This window comes from Pan paniscus, chromosome X, assembly GCF_029289425.2.
Source record: "Pan paniscus chromosome X, NHGRI_mPanPan1-v2.0_pri, whole genome shotgun sequence".
NCBI classification, from domain to species: domain Eukaryota; kingdom Metazoa; phylum Chordata; class Mammalia; order Primates; family Hominidae; genus Pan; species Pan paniscus.
In genome coordinates, this window is record NC_073272.2 from 102,235,037 (window position 1) to 102,247,213 (window position 12,177).

Below are 12,177 nucleotides of genomic sequence, written 5' to 3' on the forward strand. Positions count from 1 at the left end.
CAGCAGCAAGTTTAGGGCTGAGTGAGTACGGACTGACTTTGTGATATGCTCAGTATCAATATACCCAGCAATTTCCCAAGTAATTCCCTAAAGAAGAGTTCTAGTATACCTTCCTACTCCTAAAAATCAGACTGCTTTTCCTATTTTCCTGTTGTTGTAACAAATTACCATAAATTTGATTGCTTAAAACAACATATATTTATTATGTTACTATTCTAGATGCCAGAAGTTCAAATTTAGTCTTGCTGGGTTTAAATGAAGGTGTTAGCAGGGCTGGTTCCTTCTGGAGGCTGTGAGAGGAGAATCCGTTTTCTTGCCTATTTTTCAGCTTCTGCCTGTGTTCCTTGGCTTATAATCTCTTTCTCACATCATTTCAGCCTTTAATTTTATTGTCCCATCTCTTTCTGTCTTTGACCTTCTTGCCTCCCTCTTTTAACAACTCTGCTTATGTTAGGACTAACTGCATAATCAAGGATAGCCTTCCCATCTCAAGATCCTTAACTTAATTATATGAGCAGAGTCCCTTTTTGCCATGTAAGGTAACATATTGACAGTTTCCAGGGATTAGAAAATGGAATATTGTGGAGAGGGATACATTACTTAGTCTATTATACAATGTACAGTGAAGGCAGTGGTCACAGAATCAAGCAAGTTATAGATAGGTAAATAAATGTGGTAAAATAGGCTATTCATTGAGTTTTGGGCATTATGTAGATATCTTTAACATTCTTACTTCCAGTTATTGGCATTTTACCATCTATGAATTCACATGGGTATATCATAATAAGGGGAAAATTGATGAGTGTCAAACACTCCAGATTTCCTTACCAAAAGGGAGTTGTGAAATTTCACAGTTCTGTAAATTTTACCTCACAAGTGAATTAAAAAACAACTTGGTAACCTGTCTTGTGGTAGAGTTCCTATAAATATGATAGGAGTTCATTTGAATACTCTCTTTACCATGTTAATCTTCTGTTATGGGCTGAATCCTGTCCACCCCAAAATTCTCATGTTTAAGCACTAATCTCAAGTACTTCCGAATGTGACTATGTTTGGAGACAGGACCTTTGAAGGGGCAATTAAGTTAATTAGGGTGGGTCCTAATTCAATCTGATTGGTGTCCTTATAAGAACTGGAAATTTGGACACACAGAAATACTGGAGGTGCACATGCACAGAGGAAACACCATGTGATGACACAGCAAGATGGTGGTCATTTGTAAACCAGGGAAGGGAGGCCTCAGGACAAATTAAACCTGCCAAAATCTTGATCTTGGATTTCCAGTCTCCAAAATTATGGGAAAATAAATGTATGTTGTTTAAGTCACCCAGCCCGTGGTATTTTGTTGTGGCAGCACTAACAAACTAAAACATCCTCAAACATTTATGTATTTGTTTGGCATTTTACATCAGATTGGAAAAAAAGGAAGCCTTGTGTTTATGGTAAAAGTATACAGTTTCATAGAAGTTTAGACTTTCAAACTTGATAAATCCTATCAAAGCTAGAGCACTTTTCCAGTATTATGTTCAATTCCAGTGTAGCAGTGTGTACATTAGCTTACTACCTGCTTTAGATGGCAAAATAGAAAATTAAATATAGAGAGTACCCAGAAATAAACTCACACATTTATACTTCATTGATTTTTGACAAAGGTTCCAAGAATACACAATGAGGGAAGAACAATCTCTTTAATAAATAGTGTTGGAAAAACTGGATATCCACATGTAGAAGAATGAAATTAGACCCTTATCTTACAACATATATAAAAATCAACTCAAAATGAATTGAAGACTTAAACATTAGACCTGAAACTGTAAAACTACTAGAACAAAAAATAAGAGGAAAACTCCATGACATAGGTCTGGGCATTTATTTTTTGGTTATGAACCCAAAAGCACAGGGAACAAAAGCAAAAATAAACAAGTGGGATTACTTCAAACTAAAAAGCTTCCGCACAGCTAAGGAAACAACAGAGTGAAGAGACAATCTACAGAACGGGAGAGAATATTTGAAAACCATATATTTGTTAAGGGGTTAATATCAAAAATACATAAGGAGCTCAACTCAATAGCAAGAAAACAATAACCTGATTTTTAAAATGGCAAAGGACCTCAATAGACATTTCTCAAAAGAAGACATAGAACTGGCCAACAGATATGTCAAAAAATGTTCTACATCACTAATCATCGGGGAAATGCAAGTTAAAACCACAGTGCAGTATCACTCAAACCTGTTAGAATGGCTATTATTGGAAAGATGAAAGATAACAAGTGTCGATGAGGATGTGGAGAAAAGAGCACTCTTGTACACTCTAGAAATATAAACTAGTACAGCCATTATGGAAAACTGTATGGAGATTCCTAAAAAAAACTAAGTATAGAACTATCACGTGATCCAGCAATTCCACTTCTTGGTATATGTACAAAACAACTGAAATCAGTATGTAATATATACAAATATATATATATGTATACATATATATGTGTATATATATATATTACATACTGATTTCAGTTGTTGATATATATATATATATATCAGGCACAGAAAGACAAATACTCCATGATCTCGCTTATATATAGAATCTGAAAAAGTCAAACTCATAGCAGTAGAAAGTAGAATGGTGGTTACCAGAGGATGGGAGCGAGAACAGGAATGGGGATGTGTTGGTCAAAGGGTACAAAGTTTCACATTGACAGGAGGAGTAAGTTTTTGACATTTATTGCACAGTATTGCAATTATAGTTAATAATTATGAATTGCATATTTCAAAATTGTTAAGAGAGTACATTTCGAATCTTCTCACCAAAAAATGGTATGTGAGGTGATGGCTATGTTAATTAGCCAAATTTATTCCATCATGCATACATATTTCAAAACAATGTATTGTATATGATAAGTGTATACAATTTTGTGAATTACCAAAATAAAAACAAACAAAACCAAAATTAAATTTGAAATGTACATTCAAAGTAAACCTAGAATGAACTGAACTTACTACAAACAAAAATCTCCACCTCTGTCTTTCTCCCCCCATTCCTATTTTAATTGAATTACAGTCAGTAATTTAGGGAAGAGTGGGCAGGTAGCTCTAAAAAAGCAATTTGAATTAAAACTTTTAAAAACCTACTGGGTGAGACACTTGCCAGCCAAAAATATTGTCTCTAACAAAATAATTTGTCTAAATATTTTATGGGGGTGCTTCTTTGTCTGATTGGTCAGTGATAGATGCTTATAGAAGCATAATGTCTCTTCCCAGATTTTAAGTATAGTGTAAACTGATATGATTTATATAATCAACAGAAAACCGTATGTTCCAGGGGTCTTTATATTTTCAACAAATTGAACAATCTGTTTTGTCCCAAACACTGTTTCTAGGTTCTAGGAATACAGCATAGAATAAAACAAAACATCATCCTCATGGAGCTTACATTTAGGGATGAGGGAAACAGATAATAAGAAATTAAATATATAAATATGTAATATTAAGTGGTTGTGAATGATACCAAGAAAAATAAAACAGGGTATGAGGGTGTTGGAAGGAGGGATACTATTTTAGATAGGATAGTCAGAGAAGTTCATTCTGAGCAAATACCTGAATGAAGTGATGGAGCAAGTCATGAGGTTATCTAACAGATAAATATTCTAGGCTTTGGAAACAACAAATACAGTGGTCCTTAGGTAGGAATGTGTTTGGCTTGCTCAAAAAACAGCAAGAAGGCTAGTGTGGCTGAAATGGAGGAAGCAAGGGGAGAATGGTGAGAGATGATTTTAAAATGGTAGCCAGGGGCCAGATCATGTAAGATATTACAGGCCATGGAAAGAAGTTTGGATTCTAAGTCTTACAGAAAGCCACTAGAAGGTTTTGGCAAGGGGAGCTGGAGAGCTGTGAGATATTTTATATATATATATATATATATGTATATATATATGTGTGTGTTTGTGTGTGTATATATATATATGTGTGTGTGTGTGTGTGTGTGTGTATATATATATATATGCTGTCTCCATATATATATATGGAGAGAGAGAGAGATAGACAGTCTTGCTCTGTCACCCAGGCTGGAGCACAGTGGCATGGTCACGGCTAAGTGCATGCAACCTCTGCCTCCCAGGTTCAGGCAATTCTTGTGCCTCAGCCTCCCAAGTAACTGGGACTACAGGCATGCACCACCACACACAGCTAATGTTTGTATTTTTAATACAGACGGGGTCTCACCGTGTCTCCCAGGTTGGTCTCAAACTCCTGGCCTCAAGTGATCCACCTGCCTCAGCTTCCCAAAGTGCTAGGATTACAGGTGTGAGCCACCATGCCTGGCCATGACTTATATTTTTAAATAGTAATCCTGGCTACTGTGTAGAGAATGGACTCTAGAGAAACAAGAATTGAGGCAAGAAGGATAACTAGTACCTATAAAACAATTGCAGTGGTCCAGGTAACAGATGATATTGATTTGGAATAAGATCTCAGCTGTGGAAATGGTGGTAAGTGTCCAGCTTTGAAATATATTTAGTGGGTAGATTCAATGGATGTTGTAGATGAATCAAATATAGAGTAAGAGAAAAAGAGGAATTGATTCTGATGCTGAGCAGCTCAGTGAATACAGATATCACTTATTGCATTTCAGATGCCTTTTAGACATCCATGTCAAGATGGAAAGTAAGCAGTTGGAGATATAAGTTTGGGACTTTGGAGATAGGTCCAGACTAGAGGTAGAAATTTGAGAAACATGAAGGTATAGGTGGTATTTAAAGCCAAGAGGTTGGATGAGATGACTAAGAGATGTAGATAGTGTGAGTAGTAAGAGAGGAAGTCCAAAGATTGAGCTTTGGCAAGGATGCCCTCTCTCACCACTCCAATTCAACATAGTATTAGAAGTCCTATCCAGGGCAATGAGGCAAGAGACAGACATAAAGGGCATCCAAAATAGGAAGAGAGAAAGTCAAACTATCTCTTTTTGCAGACGACATGATTCTATATCTAGAAAACCCCATAGTCTTGGCCCCAAATTTCCTTTAGCTAATAAACAACTTCAGCAAAGTTTCAGGATACAAAATCAATGTATAAAAATCACTAGCATTCCTATACACCAACAACAGCCAAACTGAGAGCCAAATCAGGAAGGCAGTCTCATTTAGAATTGCCACAAAAAGAACAAAATATGTAAGAATACAGCTAACCAGAGAAGTGAAAGATCTCTACAATAAGAACACTGCTCAAAGAAATCAGAGATGACACAAACAAATGGAAAAACATTCCATGCTCATGGATAGGAAGAATCAATATCATTAAAATGGCTATTCTGCCCAAGGCAATTTACAGATTCAGCGTTATTCCTATGAAACTACCAATGGCATGTTTTGCAGAACTAGAAAAAAACTATTTTAAAATTCATATGGAACCAAAAAAGAGTCCGAATAGCAATGGCAATCCTAAGCAAGATGAATAAAGCTGGAGGCATCACACTACCTGACTTCAAGCTATACGGGCTACAGTAACCAAAGCAGCATGGTACTGGTACAAGAACAGACACATAGACCAATGGAACAAAGTAGGGAGCCCAGAAGTAAGGCTGTACACCTACGACCATCTGATTTTCGACAAACCTGACAAAAACAAGCAATGGGGAAAAGACTCCCTAGTCAATAAATGGTGCTGGGATAACTGGCTAGCCACATGCAGAAAATTGAAGCTGGACCCTTACTTACATCATATACAAAAAATCAACTCAAGATGGATTGAAGACTTAAATGTAAAACCCAAAACTATAAAAACTCTGGAAGACAACCTAGGTAATACCATTCTGGACATAGGAACAGGCAAAGATTTCATGATGAAGATGTCAAAAGCAATTGCAGCAAAAGCAAAAATTGACAAGTGGGATTTAATTAAACTTAAGAGCTTCCGCACAGAGAAAGAAACTGTCAACAGAGTAAACAGACAAACTACAGAATGGGAGAAAATATTTGCAAAGTATTCATCTGACAAAGGTCTAGTATCTAGTATCTATAAGGAACTTAAATTTACAAGAGGAAAACAACCCTATTCAAAAGTGGGCAAAAGGCTTGAACAGACAGTTTTCAAAAGAAGACATACATGCGGCCAACAAGCATGTGAAAAAAGGATTAATATCACTGATTATTAGAGATATTAATCAAATATCTCTAATCAAATCAAAACCACAGTGAGATAACGTGTCACGCAAGTCAGAATGGCTCTTATTAAAAAGTCAAAAAATAACAGATGCTGGCAAGATTGTGGAAGAAAAGGAACACTTATACACTGTTTGTGGAACCATTGTGGAAAGCAGTATGGCAACTCCTCACAAAAAAGCAGAACCACCATTTGACTCAGGAATCCCATCACTGGGTATATACCCAGAGGAGTATAAATCATTCTACTGTAAAGTCACATGGATGCGAATGTTCATTGCAGCACTATTCACAGTGGCAAAGACATGGAATCAACCTAAATGCCCATCAGTGATAGACCGGATAAAGAAAATGTGGTACATATACACACTGGAAAACTATGCAGCTACTAAAAGAATTAGATCATGTCTTTTGCAGGAACATGGATGGAGCTGGAGGCTATCATCCTTAGCATACTAATACAAGAACAGAAAACCAAATACTGCATGTTCTCACTTATAAATGGGAGCTAAATGATAAGAACTTATGAACACAAAGAAGGAAACAACAGACACTGGGGTCTACTTGAGAGTTGAGGGTGGGAGGAGGGAGAGGATCAGAAAAAGTAATTAATAGGTACTGGGCTTAATACCTGGGCGATGAAATAATCTGTACAACAAACTCCCATGACGTGAGTTTACCTATGTAACATAACAAATCTTCACATGTGCACCGGAACCTAAAAGTTAAAAAAAAGATTAGGCTTTGCGGCATTTCAAAGTTGAGATACAGGAGATGATAATAAATCATCAAAAACAAAAGTTAATAAGGTACAGTCAAGGAGTAGCCAATAAGGTAGGAGAAAAATCAGGAACATATAATATGTTAGAAGCCAAGTCAAGAAGATGCTTCACAGAGGAGGGAGTGATCAACCCTGTCTAACACTACTGTTAGGTAAATGACCAAATATCATTTAGTTTCCCAGGACAGTCCTGGTTTATGCCTGTTGTACAGGAATAATTGTTAATAAGACCCTTTTTTACTTTTAGAAGTGCCTTGATTTGGATGATAAATTATATGCTCCCTATGATGATAGGTCAACAAGAGGATTGAGAATTGAGTATTGGATTTGGCAACATGGAGATCATTGGAAATCTTGAGGAAAGCAGTTTCAGTGGAGCATTCAACTTCATTGGATTGTAGGATAAAATGAATCCAATGAATACCAACTTCATTGGATTGTAGGATAAAATGAATCCAATGAATACCAACTTCATTGGATTGTAGGATAAAAGACTGGAGTGGTTTGAAGGGAAAAAGAGGAGACAGTGTCATAAACATTGACAACTATTTTGAGGGGTTCTACAGCAAAACATCAGAGAATTGGGGCATTAGCTCTGGAATGATATAGGTACAGGGAGAATTTTGTTTTTCAAGATAGATAATAGTACAGCATGTTTTCATGCTGATGAGAATATTCCAGGAGAGAGGAAAATTTGTGTAGACTATTTTTTTAAAGAGCAGTTTAAGGTTCACAAAAAAAGTGAGAGGAAGGAACAAAGCTATCCCATATATTTTCTGCCCCCAACCATGCATAGTCTCACCCATTGCCAATATTCCCCACAACAGTGGTTCCATCTGCTAAAATTGATGAACCTACATTGACACATCATTATCACCCAAACTCCACTGTTCACATTAGAGTTTGCTCTTGGTGTTGTATGTTCTATGGGTTTGGAAAAATATATACTGTCATGTATCTATCATTGTATTATAATACAGAGTATTTTCAAAAGCCTAAAAATCCTCTGTGCTCAGCCTATTCATTCCTCCCTCCCCCTAACCCATGGCAACCACTGATCCTTCTACTCTTTCCATAGTTTTGCTTTTACATCATATAGTTGGAATAAAACAGTATGTAGTCTTTTTAGACTGGTTTATTTCACTTATTAATATGCATTTACATTTCTTCCATGTGTTTTCATGGCTTGATCGCTCATTTCTTTTGAGTGCTGCATAATATTCCATTGTCTGGATGTACCACAGTGTATTTATCCATTCACCTACTGAAGGACATCTTTGATGTTTCCATGTTTGACAATTATGAATAAAGCTGCTAGACACATCAACGTGCAGGTTTTGGTTTGGATGTGTTTTCAATTTATCTGGGTAAATACCAAGGAGAGCAATTGCTGAATTGTATGCTAAGTACATTTAGTTTTGTAAGAAACTGCTAAATTGCCCTCCAAATTAGCTCTACAATTTTGTATTCCACCAGCAATGAATGACACTTCCTGTTGCCTCATATCCTCACCAGTATTTGGCACTGTAAGTGTTTGGATTTTGGCCATCCTAATAGTTGTGTATTGGTATCTCATTGTTTTTATAATTAGCATTTACCTGATGACATATGATGTGGAATGTCTTTTCATATGTTCATATGCCATCTGTATATCTTCTTAGGTGAGGATATATCTGTTAAGATCGCTGGCCTGTTTTTAAATTGTCGTGTTTGTTTTCTTATTGTTGATTTTAAGAGCTCTTAGTATATCTTGGTTAACAATACTTTCATCAGATATGTCTTTTGTAAGCATTTTCTCCCAGTTTGTGGCCTCAGCCTCTTGACAGCATGTTTTGCAGATCAGAAATGTTTAATTGTAATGAAGTACAGCTTATTAATTCTTTTTTTTAAAAAAACACTTGCTTTTTGTGTTTTTTAGTAATACGTAGTATTTTTATGTATTTTGGGGTACATGTAATGTTTTGTTACATGCATAGAATGTGTAATTATCAAGTTAGGGTATTTAGGGTATCCATCGCCTCTAGTATTTGTCATTTCTATGCGTTGGAAACATTTCAAGTCCTCTTTTCTAGCTTTTTTGACATATATAATATATAGTTGTTAACTATAGTCACCCTATAATGCTATTGAACATTAGAACTTATTCCTTCTATCTCACTGTATGTTTGTACCCCTTAAGTAACCTCTCTTCATCACCCCTCATACACCCATCTTTTTTCATGGATTATTGCGTTTAGTAGTGTATCTATGTCATCATCAAACCAGGGTCATCCAGATTTCATCTTATGTTATCTCCTAGGAGATATACTTTATATTTAAGACTGTGATCTATTTTTAGTTAATTTTTGAAAGGTATAAGGTATGTATCTAGATTAATTTTTTTGCATGTGGATGTCCAGTTGTTCCAGCATAATTTATTGGAAAGACTGTCCTTTCTCCATTATATTGCCTTTGCTCCTTTGATCAGTTGACCATATTTATATGGATCTATTTCTGGGCTCTCTGTTCTGTTGCATTGCTCTCTATCTGTTGTCCTTCCTTTCACTGGTACCATACTGTCTTTGATTACTATAGCTTTACAGTTAGTCTTGAAGTCACAAAAGCATGGGATCCCCCATTAGTGGATCGTCCTGGAATTTTTAACTCTCAGATTTGTACACACCTAGCCTTCAGCAATTTGTGAATTACAGTTCAGATTTTCCTACCCTAGCACTGGTTCCCAAAGAGGTTTCTGTTAAAGTATGTTGTGATTCTCTCCATCTACGACTTTCTCTTCCTATTTTTGGGACAGAGGTTTGTCTTGTGACCTCACTTCTCTTACAGATCTAAGAATAATGGATGATTTTTCAGTTTGTTCAACTTTTTACTTGTTAGGATAGAGTGGTGACTTCCAAGCTTCATGCAGAACCGGACAACAGAAATTGAGAGGGAAATTTTTATGACAGAAGAGAGAAAGAAGAAAATTGCTGGAATAATGACCTTGAATAGAGGAAATGGGATATCATCTGGTAAGCAAATAGAGAAGCTGGCTTTAGATAAGAGCCTGGGCAATTCATTCATAGAATAGCAGAAAAGGCAGAATTTATGTGCATAGATGCAAGTGGTATAGTAGATATAGTGATGGGAGTTTGTAAAAGTTACCTTCTAATTGCTAATTTTTTTCAATGAAATAAGAAACAAAGTCATCAACTCAAAGTGAGTAATATGTAGGAGGTGATTATTGTTTGAGGAGAGAGGAGAATGTGTGATATCTTTTGTTAATTATGGTAAAATATAACACAAAATTTGCCATTTTAACCATTTTAAGTGGACAATTAAGTGTCATTAATTACATTCACACTGTTGTACATCTGCCACCACTATCTTCTTCTAAAACTTTTTATCACCTCTTATAGTTTAAATTGTGCCCCCACAGAAGATATGTTGGAGTCCTATCCCTTAATATTAATGTGACCTTATTTGGAGATAGGATCTTTATAAAGGTATTCAAATTAACATGAGATCATTAGGGTGGAATCCTAATCCAATATGATTAGTGTCCTTATAAAAAGGGGAAATTTGGACACAGAGGCAAGCACACAGGGAGAGTGCCAAGTGAAGATGAAGAAAAAGATCAGAGTGATACAAAGAAGTCAAAGAACACCAAAGATTGCCAACAAACCACCAGAAGCTAGGAGAAAGGCCTGAAACATATCCTTCCCGCGTGCCTTCAGAGGGAGCATGGGCTTGCAGACACTTTGATCTCAGACTTCTACCCTATGGAACTGTGCAAAAATAAATGTCTGTTGTTTAAGCCATTCAGTTTGTGTTACAGCACAAATGTATTCCATTTAGAATACATCATTCTAAATAGAAATTTTTTAATAATTAAGTATTTTCCTCTCCTTGGAGCACTTGGTAACTTCTAATTCTACTTTCTATCTCTATTAATTTGCCTATTCTATATATATCAAATGAGTGAAATAATACAATAGTTGTCTTTTTGTGTCTGGCTTCTTTTACTTTGCATAATGTTTTCAAGGTTCATTCATGTTGTAGCATGTATCTGAACTTCATTCTTTTTCTGGCTGAAAATTTTATTATACGTATGTATCACATTTTGTGTCTCTATTCATCACTTGATGGATATTTGGATAGATTTAAGTCATTTGTCTTTTGTGAATAGTGCTATTAATATTATGAACACTTGAGTACAAGTTTTTGTTTAAATACCTCTTTTCTTTTTTCTTGGATGTATTATCTAGGTGAAGAATGGCAAGATCATATGGTAATTCTATTTAGCTTTTTGAGGAACTGCCAAACCTTTCCACAATGACTGCACAATTATACATTTCCAGTAGGGTTCCAGTTTATCCATATTCTCACCAATGCTTTTATTTTTCTGTTTTTTAAAATTATACTGATCATAGGAGGTGTAAAGCAGTATTTCAGTTTGGTTTTGATTTGCATTTCCCTAATGATTAATGATGTTGAGAATCCTTTCACATGCATATTGACCATTTTTATGTCATTTTGGGAAAATATTTATTCACATTTTTGCCCATTTTTTAGTTGGGTTGTCTTTTTTTGCTGTTGAGTTGTAGGAGTTCTTTATATTTTCTGGATATTAAACCCTCATCAGATAAATTATTTGCAAATGTTTTCTTCCATTCTGTTAATTTTCTTAATGTTGTCTTTTGATGCACATTGTAAAAATTTTTAAAATCAATTTCCATTTTCTTATTTTTTTATTATTATGCTTTAAGTTCTGGGATACATGTGCAGAGCGTGCAGGTTTGTTACATAGGTATACACGTGCCATGGTGGTTTGCTGCACCCATCAACCCATCATCTACATTAGGCGTTTCTCCTAATGCTATCCCTCCCCTTGCCCTGCACCCCCCAGCAGACCCCAGTGTGTGATGTTCCCCTCCCTGTGTCCATGTGTTCCCATTGTTCAACTCCCACTTGAGTGAGAACATGCAGTGTTTGGTTTTCTGTTCCTGTGTTAGTTTGCTGAGAATGATGGTTTCCAGCTTCATCCATGTCCCTGAAAAGGACATGAACTCATCATTTTTTATGGCTGCATAGTATTCCATGGTGTATATGTGCCACATGTTCTTCATTTCCAGTCTATCACTGATGGGCATTTGGGTTGGTTCCAAGTCTTTGCTATTGTGAACAGTGCCACAATAAACATATGTGTGCATGTGTCTTTATAGTAGAATTATTTATAATCCTTTGGGTATATACCCAGTAATGGGA

General features: G+C 35.9%; 2 protein-coding genes across 14 annotated transcripts in view; both read left to right on the top strand.

The window, feature by feature from the left end:
- GPRASP1 (G protein-coupled receptor associated sorting protein 1) overlaps nt 1-12,177 on the top strand; it is a 63,585-nt gene that overhangs the window by 34,728 nt on the left and 16,680 nt on the right. For 9 of the 13 annotated variants that reach the window (XM_063601835.1, XM_063601840.1, XM_063601841.1 and 6 more), the window contains one exon: nt 9,808-9,941. The exons of the other annotated variants lie outside the window; for them this stretch is intronic. The gene's annotated coding sequence lies outside the window, so the exon portion shown is untranslated. The remainder of the gene's footprint in view (nt 1-9,807; nt 9,942-12,177) is intronic. 13 annotated transcript variants of the gene reach the window in all.
- GPRASP2 (G protein-coupled receptor associated sorting protein 2) overlaps nt 1-12,177 on the top strand; it is a 117,882-nt gene that overhangs the window by 28,734 nt on the left and 76,971 nt on the right. The gene's annotated exons all lie outside the window — the stretch shown is intronic.